Source organism: Temnothorax longispinosus, chromosome 2, assembly GCF_030848805.1.
Source record: "Temnothorax longispinosus isolate EJ_2023e chromosome 2, Tlon_JGU_v1, whole genome shotgun sequence".
Taxonomy (NCBI): domain Eukaryota; kingdom Metazoa; phylum Arthropoda; class Insecta; order Hymenoptera; family Formicidae; genus Temnothorax; species Temnothorax longispinosus.
This window is the reverse complement of record NC_092359.1, coordinates 24,187,579-24,200,610: the sequence shown is the minus strand read 5'-3', so window position 1 is coordinate 24,200,610 and position 13,032 is coordinate 24,187,579. Positions and strand designations below refer to the sequence as shown.

The window sequence follows — 13,032 nt, the reverse complement described above, 5'->3', positions numbered from 1 at the left end:
CGTAACGAAAACGACGCCTCACGTGACGCGTAATGGCAGAAGAGGAAAGTTTCGAAGGGCAAAAGTGGGGCAAAAGTGGGTTAACGACAGTGTGTACTCTGAGAGAATCAAATAAATCATAAATTATAAATCTCGTTAATCTTTTACGAAATATTAATTGTTTTTTACGTAGCAATTTTTTAATGGATTATGTGATGTAAAAGATTCGATTTTTAAATATATATAACTAACTCAAATATATATATGATTTCTTCTGACCTAGCAGAACTGGAAGAACTTGAAATAAAAGCTATCATACTCGTATTATAGGCGCCTAAATTCAGAAATGCTCTACTTAAAACTACAAAAGAAAAGACTAGATTTTGCCTGAAATACGGAACTGCTTGACTGTGCATGTCATTTTGCTGCAGAAAAATGGAAAGTGATTTTAATAATTGATTTTATTCATTTATTCCATTTAAATAAATTTTGTCTACAAACTTTATTGTCAAATCACATATCTTAATATACTAGATACTACACCAATTGATTCGACAATAATCGCTGAAGTGTAGTAATCTTGTTACAGTACTGAGTACAAACAAACGAACAGACAGCGTTTGTAATATTCTGACAATATTAATGTTAGCTAAACTGCCAGCTGTGCTATGTAATTTACGTGCTGACGTCGGTGATGGAGTGCACTATCAATAACTACGGTTAACTACTTTGATTTATAGACATGGTGTAAGCATTTCGATTTTCCCTGTACAATATTGAAGGTTTCAACACTTTATTAAACGCGTTCGTTGCTACCAATTCCTGACGGGTGTGTGATCTAACTTTACTTTGTTAAATGAGACAGACATTTGTATTTTACAGCAGTTACAGTTTGTGGAAGTAATTTAGGTAGATAATAAATTTAGCTAACTATATTCGCAAGTATCTTTAGAAAATTAATGAAAAAATTATACTGTAATTCTTTATTAAACGATTGCATGCATTTAACGCAAGTAAAATTATATAATACTATTTTACTTGTATTTTTTTCAAAAGTATACAAGAAACGTCATATTTTTTAATTATGTCAAAATCTAAATTTATAAAGCGTTAGTATTTTAAAATCACGTATAAGAGATTTGAGAATGTGTGTTCTGGTGTATATATATATATATATATATATATATATTTTGTATATGTATATTTAAAGCTCTATAATCCAACGTAGATCGCGATAAAAAAATATGGAATAATTCAATATTTTTAACGAACATAAACTCGCATAAACTGTGTATTACAGCAAGTTTTGACAAATTAGATTATTTCATTGTTTTCGTTATTACATTGTACTAATGAATGCAATGCGACCTTAATTAACGAACGCATTTAACGAGTATATACTGTGTCACGGCGTGTATAACTCTCTGTAAATTTTTCCTAAATATTTGTGCACCGTCGGCGTCGGGTACACCGAATTGCCTTGTGCTAATTAATAAATATGCTTAATAAATCGATTTTCATTAGTCTCCTTCACATTTGATTAATGCCGCTGTAAAATTCGTTGCTAAATTAGATTCGTTAGGCAGAATTTATTGTTCTCGGACCAATCAATTCGTCGCGCTTGTTAGATAATATAATTCTACAAAAAAATCTATATTAATATAGTCAAACAATCTCTCCTTCGTCGATATGGTCATTTTCAGAAAAGTAAGGCAGTTTAACTATAAGGTATTTTAAAGAGAGGAGATCGCATCAGAATTAGATTGGGCGAACCTTTCAAGTTCAAATCGTAAAATAACTTCCGACGACCAATATGCAAATCATCCATCGTCAGGATGAACTCTGACGGTTAGTCGGAAGGTTAGCGCCTTCGGCGGAAGGAAGAAAGGGCCACGAAGGGACCGAAGACCCCATCAGCCGTCAAACTCGACGCCCATTAATCTTAGTCGTGTGCAAACATCGATCCCACTTTGTACTTGAATACATAATACTCGTGTTAACTTTCTCGACTTTGCACATCCTTCTTAGCTCGGTGATCGGAATATGTCGCTGATTTTTGCGATTGTATATATACCTTTTCTTTATTAGATAATTTTACAATATCATCATTATACAATATATTCCAATATAGGTATTAAAAGCTAACAAATTTATATGATACTAAGCTGCACATTTTCGAATCTACTCCATTCTTATTTTTCTACATATTTAGTTATTATAATCTCTTATTATCTTAGCGGTTTCAATATATTTTTCTTTTACGTTGATTGCAGATCGATATACGTAATAATATATTGTTGATTATTTTGGACTTAAAAAAAATTTTTACATTTCGCCTTTCTCATCGTCTTAGGTGTATCGATCCTTCTATCAACTCTCTCAATATTTCTCAGCTAACATACACCGACCACGTTATGTGCAGAAGGAAGCCCCTGTCTAATGCTCTTATGTATAATAGTACATAATCACACTGTAATCTACTTCGAGAAGACCTACTGCTACTTCCTAGCTGTCTCATTCTTTTCTAAAGTTTTAGATCTTTTGTAAGAAAGAAAAAAGTGTGATCAAAAGTATACGATAAAAAACAAATATACGAAAAAATAATATTTTAAACGCAAAGATAAAGAATGAAAATTTTTCCAATAAAATAAATTTTGCAAATATTTCTTCCCGATTTTAATGTACTTGATATGTATTGTAGAACAACAATTAAAGTAATTTAAATCGACCTGACTGGCAATATATATAACGTCTTTCCGATATGAACATTGAAAAACTGTGAGCCAACTTGGTTTGTCGGATTCACACAGCACTTTTTTCAGATCAATATCGAGACATTATTAATTTCGACCATGGGTTTTGGTCAGTTGATGTAATTTCTAAATTAAATAGTTTTTAAAATTTATTGCGAAAGAAATTTATTATTCTGTTTATTGTAGAACAGTTTATAAAAATAAGAGACCTACGTTTTTTGAGTATTTTCTCCGCCACTATGTGTTCAATTTGCATCCTATCGTTAGTGAAAACTATATGACAGCAAATTGGTTGGATGAATGAGATACATAAATCGTAGAAAAATAACGCTAATAAAAAAGAACACGCCATGCGTCGCAAGAACCTCGAAAAATTTCAAATTTTACTTTTAATCGCTTCTCGTGACTAGATTCAAAAGAGTTATGTCAACGGAACGTGAAATCGGATATTGTCATGCTTGATTATTCGCGCAATCTGGAATTCCGCTTGCATGGAAGTCAGTTTGCTTCTATAGAATATTTTAGACGGCACATTTTTGTGACTTTATTATCATCATTTTTACGAATAAAAACAAAACGTTAACGTTCATAAAAATTATGATATTTTTGAATCTTTGTTTATCCAATAATTAATACATTTAAAATAAATTTTTATTTAAACTAGCTATACGAAGTCTTTTATTACAGATGTTTGTCATAATTTAAAATATAAAATCATAAAAGATGCTGTTTGCATGGTACACGAGTAACAAAAAAGATATATCATGATAATAAAGACAATAAAGATATAAATATTATTGCAATCTTTTCGCAGAGAAGAGCAATATATAAAGATCAACGTGATTTTTGTTTACCTTTTATTTATCGTTTTAGTTATTACATCATATGTGTGAAAAATGTTTTTATTTTTACTATCTCGTGAAACCAGTTGTGTTTTACTTTATCCAACTTTAAAGTAGGGTAGATAGATATCCATCAACAATTTATAAAGAAATTTATATTGTTCTTAAATAAAAAATTGCTTACGTCTTGGACCATGCAATCATTCATAGTAAACAATACAATTTTATGTGCAATATCTCAGGCAGTATGCTCGATCGCTGAATAAATGTATCGACGCACAACACGCGAAATATATTCGCGATACTCCCGTGCGCCGCATTGCCACGGGCATCGATCTCTCGTGGAAGCGAGCTCGTTTTGCGGGCAATTTGTATCTTTGAATTATTTCGGCGTCGTGCCGCTGGCAGCTAAGTTCGCAGCAGCCATTACAAGAAGATAATACGGACGTTCCGACGAGGCTCAATCGAGATTTCGCAGAGCGGTCATTTGTCAACTGACTATTCCGTTTCATGGTAATTTACCAGTGCAATCTTTCTAATTAGGAATACAATTCAATTTGCGGTGCCGTATAATTACTGTCAGTTTAATAGAACAGAGATACTTCTTTATTAGAACATTAATATAATAAAATTTCATTGAATGCTATTTATTGAATACATCTTTACAAATTACCTGTGAACAAAAAAGAGTCTCATTCTTATATCAAGAATATTTTGACATAAGTTTGAGAGTACCGTATGTTAGGAAATATTTTTCACTATATAGTAATACGTACACTTTTATAAGATTTTATTAACAAATACAACAATTTAAGAATTAATATTTATTTATAATAATTTTAATCATTTCTCCTTCTCCAATTATGCATTGATATAATTATCTAATACAAACTGTGCATTTTTATCTGTAAATCAAAGAGTTAAAAAAATACATGAGAGATAGCGCGTATTTGAAAAAAGGAAAAACAAACGGAAAAGTATCCGATTTAGGTTGCGCGAGTGTGCTCGAGCGAGGTACTCGAAACTAATCCGTCGAGAAAAGAGCTCAACGTGATTCATGAATCACGATTAAGCGGCTAGAAATGCGACATCTGTTTTATCACCATTACGCTAGCAAAATTCTTTTTAAAGCGGCAAAAGAAAACGTCGTTCGCGCGTATTATCCTTTTCTTCTAACTTTATCCTAGATACTATTTGATTGATATTTTAACTGAAGAGTTCCAAGAGTTCTTCTCACGTAGAAATATTACTGGAAAAAGTGCACAAACGCAGAAGAGAAACTTATTACAAAGGAGATAATTTATTTTGACAAATTTAGACAAATTTTATACTTAAAGTTAAATAAGATTTATTCGTAAAATTGATTTTATGTCAAACTCTATGTGAGTGGCTTAGTTGTGTAATATTTCGTAAAGGCATCAAAGTACAGAAAGCAAACCAAAGCTGGGTCAGGTTGAAGCACGATAAAAATCAAATTAACTTCATATACCGACACATCGATGACCCCGAAAAATAGGAGACACCAAACAACAAAAATTCCACGATTTTGTAAACGGAGAAGGGTAAGTTGAAATGAGAAAAAGGAGAAGGGGAGAAAGAAAGACAGAAGGGAGAGGGTGCATGTGTGGTGTTCGCGTGCGTGTGTGACACTGCCATTTATGCTACCCTAGGGTGAAATTCCAATTTTGCTTCCTCCCTTTTCTTCGCGGATGCTGCACTCTTGCCGTAGTTTCTCCTCGATTCGCAGCAGTCGCTCGTTAGCATTCGTAGAAAGTCGTTTGTGACCGCAATGGATTAGCAGAGAATTTACGTTAGGATATCCTGCAAACAAATGACACTGTTCTGGTAATGTTTGATGAGTAATGCGGTGCCTTTAGAAATTATTTTATGTACAGATATGACACATCCTGATTGAGATTTCTATTATTTTACTTCTGGAATTTGAATGTTTGTTAGAATTAAAATTTCGTGTTTACATATTACAAATATTAAACTGTTATTTAACGCAAGTTGTATTTTTGTGTCTGTTTCAGGTGAGTCTCGATCCATATGTTCTAGTTTTGTGCAAAAACCAAAAGGAGAAAAGGTACGCGGAGAATAAATCTGTAAGTTAGTGATGTAGAAAAGTAGGCTAAGCTATAGAATTTCAAATTAGCAGCACCGAAAGAACCCTTTGTGGCGGATTACGGAATAATACCGGCGTTAACCTTCCGACATACTATATGTTCGAGGATCGATAGAGCTGTCCCTCTTCGATGCAGATTAAATAATGTATTAATGAAATTCGATATGGTGCAACTCACTCGGAAGCGTTTTTTGCTGCCTGCCCTGGATTTTCGTAGGAAAAGAATATGAGTAATTATTTAAAAAATATAGCCATCCAATCTTCAGACTGGATTTTCAGATTATTCGTAAAGATTCCTTTTGAGTTATTTAATACTCATACAAAGATATTATCAGCTGTCTCTAATTAATCGTTCTGAATTCTTAATGCAGTTGAAACTGTAACACGAAAATAATAATAGCTAATAATAATAGAAAAAGGTAATAATTAATAATTATCTTAATACGTTTTCGCATTTAATGCATATTTCTCCGAAATTGTATCTAAATGGTATCTTTGCATTCGTATATGATTTAATGAAATGCATTGCGGGGAGTCTAAGGTCTAAGTTTCCATTCTACGTTTTGAAACGAGCGGATAATCGTAATCCCGACTAACGGAGCGAGCGATATATCAACTCGACACTAACGCGATAATTAACGATGACTTATGGAGGTTGCCGCGTGCACGCAGGTACAATGAACGAAGCAATTAACGTTGGAGTAGAACTACTGACCGTGTTGTCGTCAGTACCAAAATGAACTTTGTTAGTTCCTAATTAGATGAAACAGATCAGATCTTTTGTATTGTTTAAAGATATGATATTGAAGCGCTACATAAATTGAACTTACCATACTACTAATTTGGAAAGTGAACTTTATTTTTCGTAATAAATAAATTAATATTCAATATCAAATACAATATAATATCAAATATATATAAGATCTCTCGAGGGAACCATTTAGTTATAATTCTTCTCTTTTGTCACCCTGTTAAAGAAGCTGGGAAAAATGTGGATTTATCCCCTCTCTTTGCCTCAAGGGGAGGTTAAAAAATCTTGAAGGAAAAGTAAAAGTACGGTTTATCTTTCTTTATATATAGGCGAGAGATTGTAACTGCTTAAACTAACACTGTCCAAATATGAATTTACGTCTCTTGGTATCACTTATCTTTTTCCCCACTATCCTTTTTTGTATTTCTTTTGTTTTATAATTATATTTTATATTCTTTTGTTTCAAATTTATGAGCAAGTTAATCTTATTAACAAATTTTTATAGACTTCCTATATCTCTTTGTCGTTTTGTTATTTTTTGTTTACGATTTTATTATTAAATGTCATGAAATATTCAGTGAGTGTTATAATAATTATTTGTGGCTACTAGATCTTCTTTTTAAAGGAAACCCATTCTGTTCTCAGCTTTGAATTGTTGGCGCGCGCGCGCGCACGTACTTGTATTCGCGCTCTTGCATGCTTCAAACGGTCAAAACGTATACAACCAGCCATAAAACTTTTCCGGTTTGAGGGAGGAAGAGGAAGAGGGGGAGGCGTTTGCGCCTCGTTTTATTCCGAACAGTATATAACACTGCACAGTACCAATACAGCCTCTGATGCAAAGCTGTAGTTGCAACGCGAGAAAAGAAGAAATAGGGCTGGAGGGAAAAGGAAAGAGTAGACCGATATTAAAAGCTTCGTTTTACTCACGGGATGTATGGGATTTTCTGTACACTTTCTCGTCCGATCGAAAGTATGATCCGAATAAAAGCAGCTTCCGCATTTTTCTAAAGTTTAATCCATGACACTCGTTAGATCTTTTATTGTATTTTTTTCAATAGAAACGTGTTTATTTAACCTAGTCTAAGCAACAACACGGAAATATTTTAATAAATATTTAAATAGAAAAACAAAATATTACCAATTGCTCAGATATTTTGCATTTGCGATATTTATTCGGAAAATATCTCTATAAATCTACCTGTTTTTACTTGATTTCTACATGTATATATATATATATATATATATATATATATATGTTTTGCCTGCTCTTAATTAAAATGATTTTATAGAAAAGCGTTCCATAGAATTGAACACTTTTTGAACATACATTAACATTACATTAATATTATAATTATAAATATTACATTAAATATTATTTCACACATGTTCCTTAAACATAATATAAAAACAATATTAATGTGGTAACAATACAAAAAACTGATAATGATTAATCTTGAATTGATATAATTGATGAATTAAAAATAAATACAGTTTTAAGTCTAAAAAATAACATTTTAAAATACATTGGAAAATATTTGTTAAAGTTTATTTTAATATTATTTTTAAGAATATTGTTTTAAAATGTTATTTTTAAAAATAAGTAATTTCGTAAAATTGCAGTATTTTTTAATCAAACTTTTTTCAGTCAAACTAGCTGTATATATATAATGACGGAGAAAATCATGATATTCCATTATCACGTTGTGCAACCCGCATCCGAAAAATTTTTTGCGCTCGAAATTTTACAATCAGAAATTTGTTAAAATTTATTTCCCGCATGCGGTAAACTACCCACGCATTCACACGCATAGACAGCACATGCGAGTACTAATGGATGAGGGCGTTCCGTTTGAACAATAAGAAGACCGGGTGTATTTTACTGTAGATGACATCAATGAAGTAAACAGGAATTGCTATTAGAACTCGTTGCATTTTAATGAGATGTAATTTATCGTATGATGAATTTCTCAGACAATAATTGGATATAGATACTTTTGTCATCTTCGAGATTTTTTAGTTTCAATTTCCCATCTCGCATCTTTCGCGAGAACAAGTTTTCGTGCCACATAAACTAATGGTGGCGTGCCTAACTATATACAATAAACATGTTCGTAAACTCCCATAATCCATGGACGCAATTTGAAACTGCAGAACTTTGTAACTGGAATGCCAGGTTGACCGAAAGGTTACTGAGTTGCCGATTGTTTGGAGAACGAACTTCCAGTTTTCCCTTTATCGCTACATGCGATGAAGGACACATCAGATAACTTAAACCTAACAAAAATCCGAAATCTTTAGATGTCGACGAAATAGAATGATTTCTGGCTCCTATGCGAATATTATTGAATGTAGGTCACTTTAATCATGCGCTGCTTCGTACATCTTTGAATTGAATTAACGCAGAGTACATAATTTAATTTGACTTGCTGCCGTCTTGCCTTGTTGCCGTCTTGCGTTTAATAATCCAATTCTACAATCGAAATTAACGTGTGCAACGGTGGAATAACTTGTACCGAGTGTTGGCCGGATTTGGAGAAAACAGTATCATGCTGTTATGTAGATATAGTATATATCATCTGTTATCTGAGCATGTGTATCGAGCGCTGGAATGAAATACCGCCGGCGAGAGATAGCGAAAGAGGAAATCTATTCTAATGAAATTATCCTAGACAATAGGGCGTTTCCAACGAGAATCGAATACTGTCGATACAGTCGATTAAGAGATCTACCCGATATATAATAATTTAAATTCTTAACAGAGATGTTTAGTGTGATATATTGTATAAGAAAAATCTTCACTCGTTTACAGTAATAGCCTATGAGAGAATTATTCCAAATTTTAAAAAGTAACATAACTGTCAATATTAATTCTATTCGACATAACTTGTTTTTTTTTACATTATGAGTATATATACATCATTATATAATCATTTAAATAATTGCTGACTTTCATCTTTAATTGAGTCATCTTTGAAATTAATTAAATTAATTAAATGAAACTGTGGTCCTTTTGGACGGCTTTAATTATTAAAATTTTGCTTTATTTTATATATTTCGTTTTATAAAATAGATGAAACAGACATTAATGCTAAAGCGATATAGATAAAGTTATCAATACGGGAAAATTTTGGAATTAATGGAGAACGACACGTTCGTGCTACACGATGTTTTCACTATCTCCATAATAATCTCTGTCCTAGTTTACTTAGTTTATCTAAAGCTAAACCGTATGAATAGATCTTAACTCAGTCAGACGCAAGTTCACACAGAGATCACCCGATCCTGACCGGAGTTAACCTTCTCAGACTGACTACCTCTCTCATAATGGATTTAACTTGCGAAACCTGGATCCAGATAAGGTTCATTTCTCTGTGATCTTCACGGAGAATCATCGGCAAACGCCACGGTAGCTAATTAGTCGTTTCTGTTCATGAAATATCCAATCAAGAGATGGGAAATGTTTTGTCCGTAGCGAAACGTCGCGTCTTCGCGCTCAATTCGTTCCTTATTGTTAAGAGCGCCGTGAGGTGCATTGTTCTCACTGATGGAAACGTGATTTAACTGGTATCCAATGAGGAGAATTGTCTTCAACATCGTCCTCGATAAATACATTCACGAGCTCTCGCTAGCGCGCGCGCGAATGAGAAAAGGAGTGAGAGAGAGAAGCATTGTAACAATCTTGATTCAATTAGGAAGCGAGCTTAATAATTAGATAAAGAAGAAGTGGAAGGAGAGTTTAGTCCTAGAAATCTTGTAGTAAATATAATTTACTGACGTACAAATATAATATAAAAATTCTCTCTATTATATAAATATAAAAATAGAGTGAAAATTTAAAAATAAATCTCGGACAAGATAAGATCGTCGCATTCTTTATCCTCGCGTGAAGAATTTTGTGCATTCGGTGAAACATGAATTTGTTAACGAGCACGAGTAGCGAGGTTCCGTGCTACCGAGGACGTCCATGCAAAAATGGCAAAATGAAAGAGATCGCCAGTGTTTCGCCGACGGGGAAATTCCAGAAAAATACGCGCGTGAGTATTGCCTGAAAACGTAGCGTATTTTTCTCGCTTCGTGTTAGATTTTCCTCTTCCTTCAGGGCGAATCTCGAAAAATTGAAATCGCGAATCGTCAAAGACATTCCCTTGAAGATCCACCATATATGGCTGCGTAAATGTAGTTATAAGATTTCATCATATTCATATTGATTCGAGACGATATCGCTGCTTCATCTTCTTCTTGATCCCATGAACATAAATATTGATTTACTAGTCAAATAATTGTTATTTATCAGATAAAATCGTCTTTCGCCGTTCGATAATCCGAAATATAGCTTTCCAATAAATATCTTTCGATACTTAACTGAACAACATCGGGCTTGTCGGTTAGAAAAAAACACATACGAGTAAAACTGGGCGCGGAAACGGAATGAGAAATTCAATAGCGAAAAATGAACGTTTGCATCGTGAACGTGAAAAACTCGAATAAAAGCGTAAACAATTCAATCGTTTTCGAAAATGTAGCTAAATTAAAAACTAACAGAAACCACATTGAGTATCGTGCACATAAAAAATTCCGAATAGAAATATATTTTTTCTTTAAATTTCTGCAGTTGATTTTCCACAAATGAAAATTGATTTGGTTCAGGATAGTTTTTCATTTTTGAACATTAAATGCTTTTTCGTAATTAATTCTTAAAATGAATTTCGCTGTAGGAAAAAGCGTATTATAGTTTGAAAGAATTAATTTAACCTTATTGAGAATAAAAATTAGATGTAGATTTTTATTCAATTAAACACACGACATTAAAATTGAAGTTATCGACATATAAAATTGCCATATAAAATATTTTCGAGATAACTCATACATATTGGCACCATATTAGAAATATTATGTGCTATCAACGTGACTATTACTCCGCGCATTATTACATCATACAGTATAATACAGTTACGTTATTACATTGGAGAATAATGGAGAAATGGAGTAGTTGCAGCGAAATTACTCACGGATATGGTAACTGTGAGAATCGATTTAAAGGGATAGAGGGGGTGAGAGAGAGAGAAAGAGAGATTTAAAAAATCTTCCTAGTGAATTATGCTGATTTCAACCACCGTATAGCTCATGATCTCGAACCATCACTATTCCGTAGTTTTTACATTTATTTTAAGTTCTTTTTTGTGGAAAAAAAAATCTAAAATCACGTCCCTAAGAATCTCCATAGAATAAAGAAAATAATAGGAGGAAAACACGAGGATTCAATTATTTCAATTTCCTTTGACGTGTGATCATACAGCGAAGACAATATTAATAAAATTGTTTTAAATGTTACATGCATAATAAAAAGCTATATTTAAAAAGGTTATGAAGATGTATATTTTTAACGTCAAATATTTACATTTTTATATTATCGCGACTTATATATTAAATAACAACGATCATCAAACATTTTATTACAAAATCAATCACAGAAGAAAGACACTGTAAAATAATATACGAAATGATAAAATTGGCTCTTAATATATATAATATTGAGATATTTAAAATTTAACTCTTTCTCTCTCTTATACAATAATCACATCATCAATGTTCATTTTGCGGAATAACGCATAAAATTGAAGAGCGGCGGTGCATTTATTTATTATTTCTTAATTGTCAATTTTTTGAGATAACTTTTAGCATGGTTTATAATTTGTCTAACTTAATCTATAGTAATATTATTAATGACTCATTGCTGCTATAATGTTTCATCATGCAAGTAATTTGTAAATTTAATACGTGAGATAATATTTATGTGAAAACCACTTGTGTGGCTACAATGTATTTACATCATCATGTATCGTGTATGGATTTTTGACATTGCAACGAAATACCCTTCGTATCGAATATTTTGTGTTGGACAATATATTAGTTTCAAAAAGTTGTTGTTGTTTCCGGGAGGAAATGCGGTTTATTTCGGTAAAATTTACGCACATTGTGGTAACTTCAACTTTATCCTTGGTTAATCCGTTCATCAACGTATCGTATTGCTGACCCAGAAACAAGGCAAACATTACATCGAGTTTAAATCTCATATTCCGAACTCAACGGCACCGCGCGGTGCGGCGCGGCGGACGTACTTTATTAGATTACAAGCGCAAGCGCTAATATTTGCAATTGTATTTCGAGGATTCGACGACAATCTGAAGACGGCAATTCCGTTAATTAATGCATTATCTTGATGACAATAATAATCATTAATTACCAGTGCTACATGCTTATTTCAAATAACTGTTTCGTACCTATCTTCAATTCTTTAGAGATGTAGAATTATTTCAATTATGAAGTTATGGAATAGCAAAAGTTTTCCAACCTTTGAAAAATATATAAATTACTATATGTAATCTAGTACATATCTAACTGTGTAACGCATCGGAATCGTGTAACATTTGATTATTGCCTTTATTATTTCATACCTATATAAATATAGATTCTCTCCCCTCTTCTCCAACACACGTATGTACAAATATACCTTTATAACATTGAATTTCGAAATGCTAACTAAATATTGTTATGTCAAATATCGTAAATCTCTTTTTC

General features: G+C 32.4%; 1 protein-coding gene across 1 annotated transcript in view; it reads left to right on the top strand.

Moving 5' to 3' along the window:
- The window catches only part of Cpx (synaptic transmission protein complexin), a 128,906-nt gene that overhangs the window by 63,552 nt on the left and 52,322 nt on the right, over window positions 1-13,032 (top strand). The gene's annotated exons all lie outside the window — the stretch shown is intronic.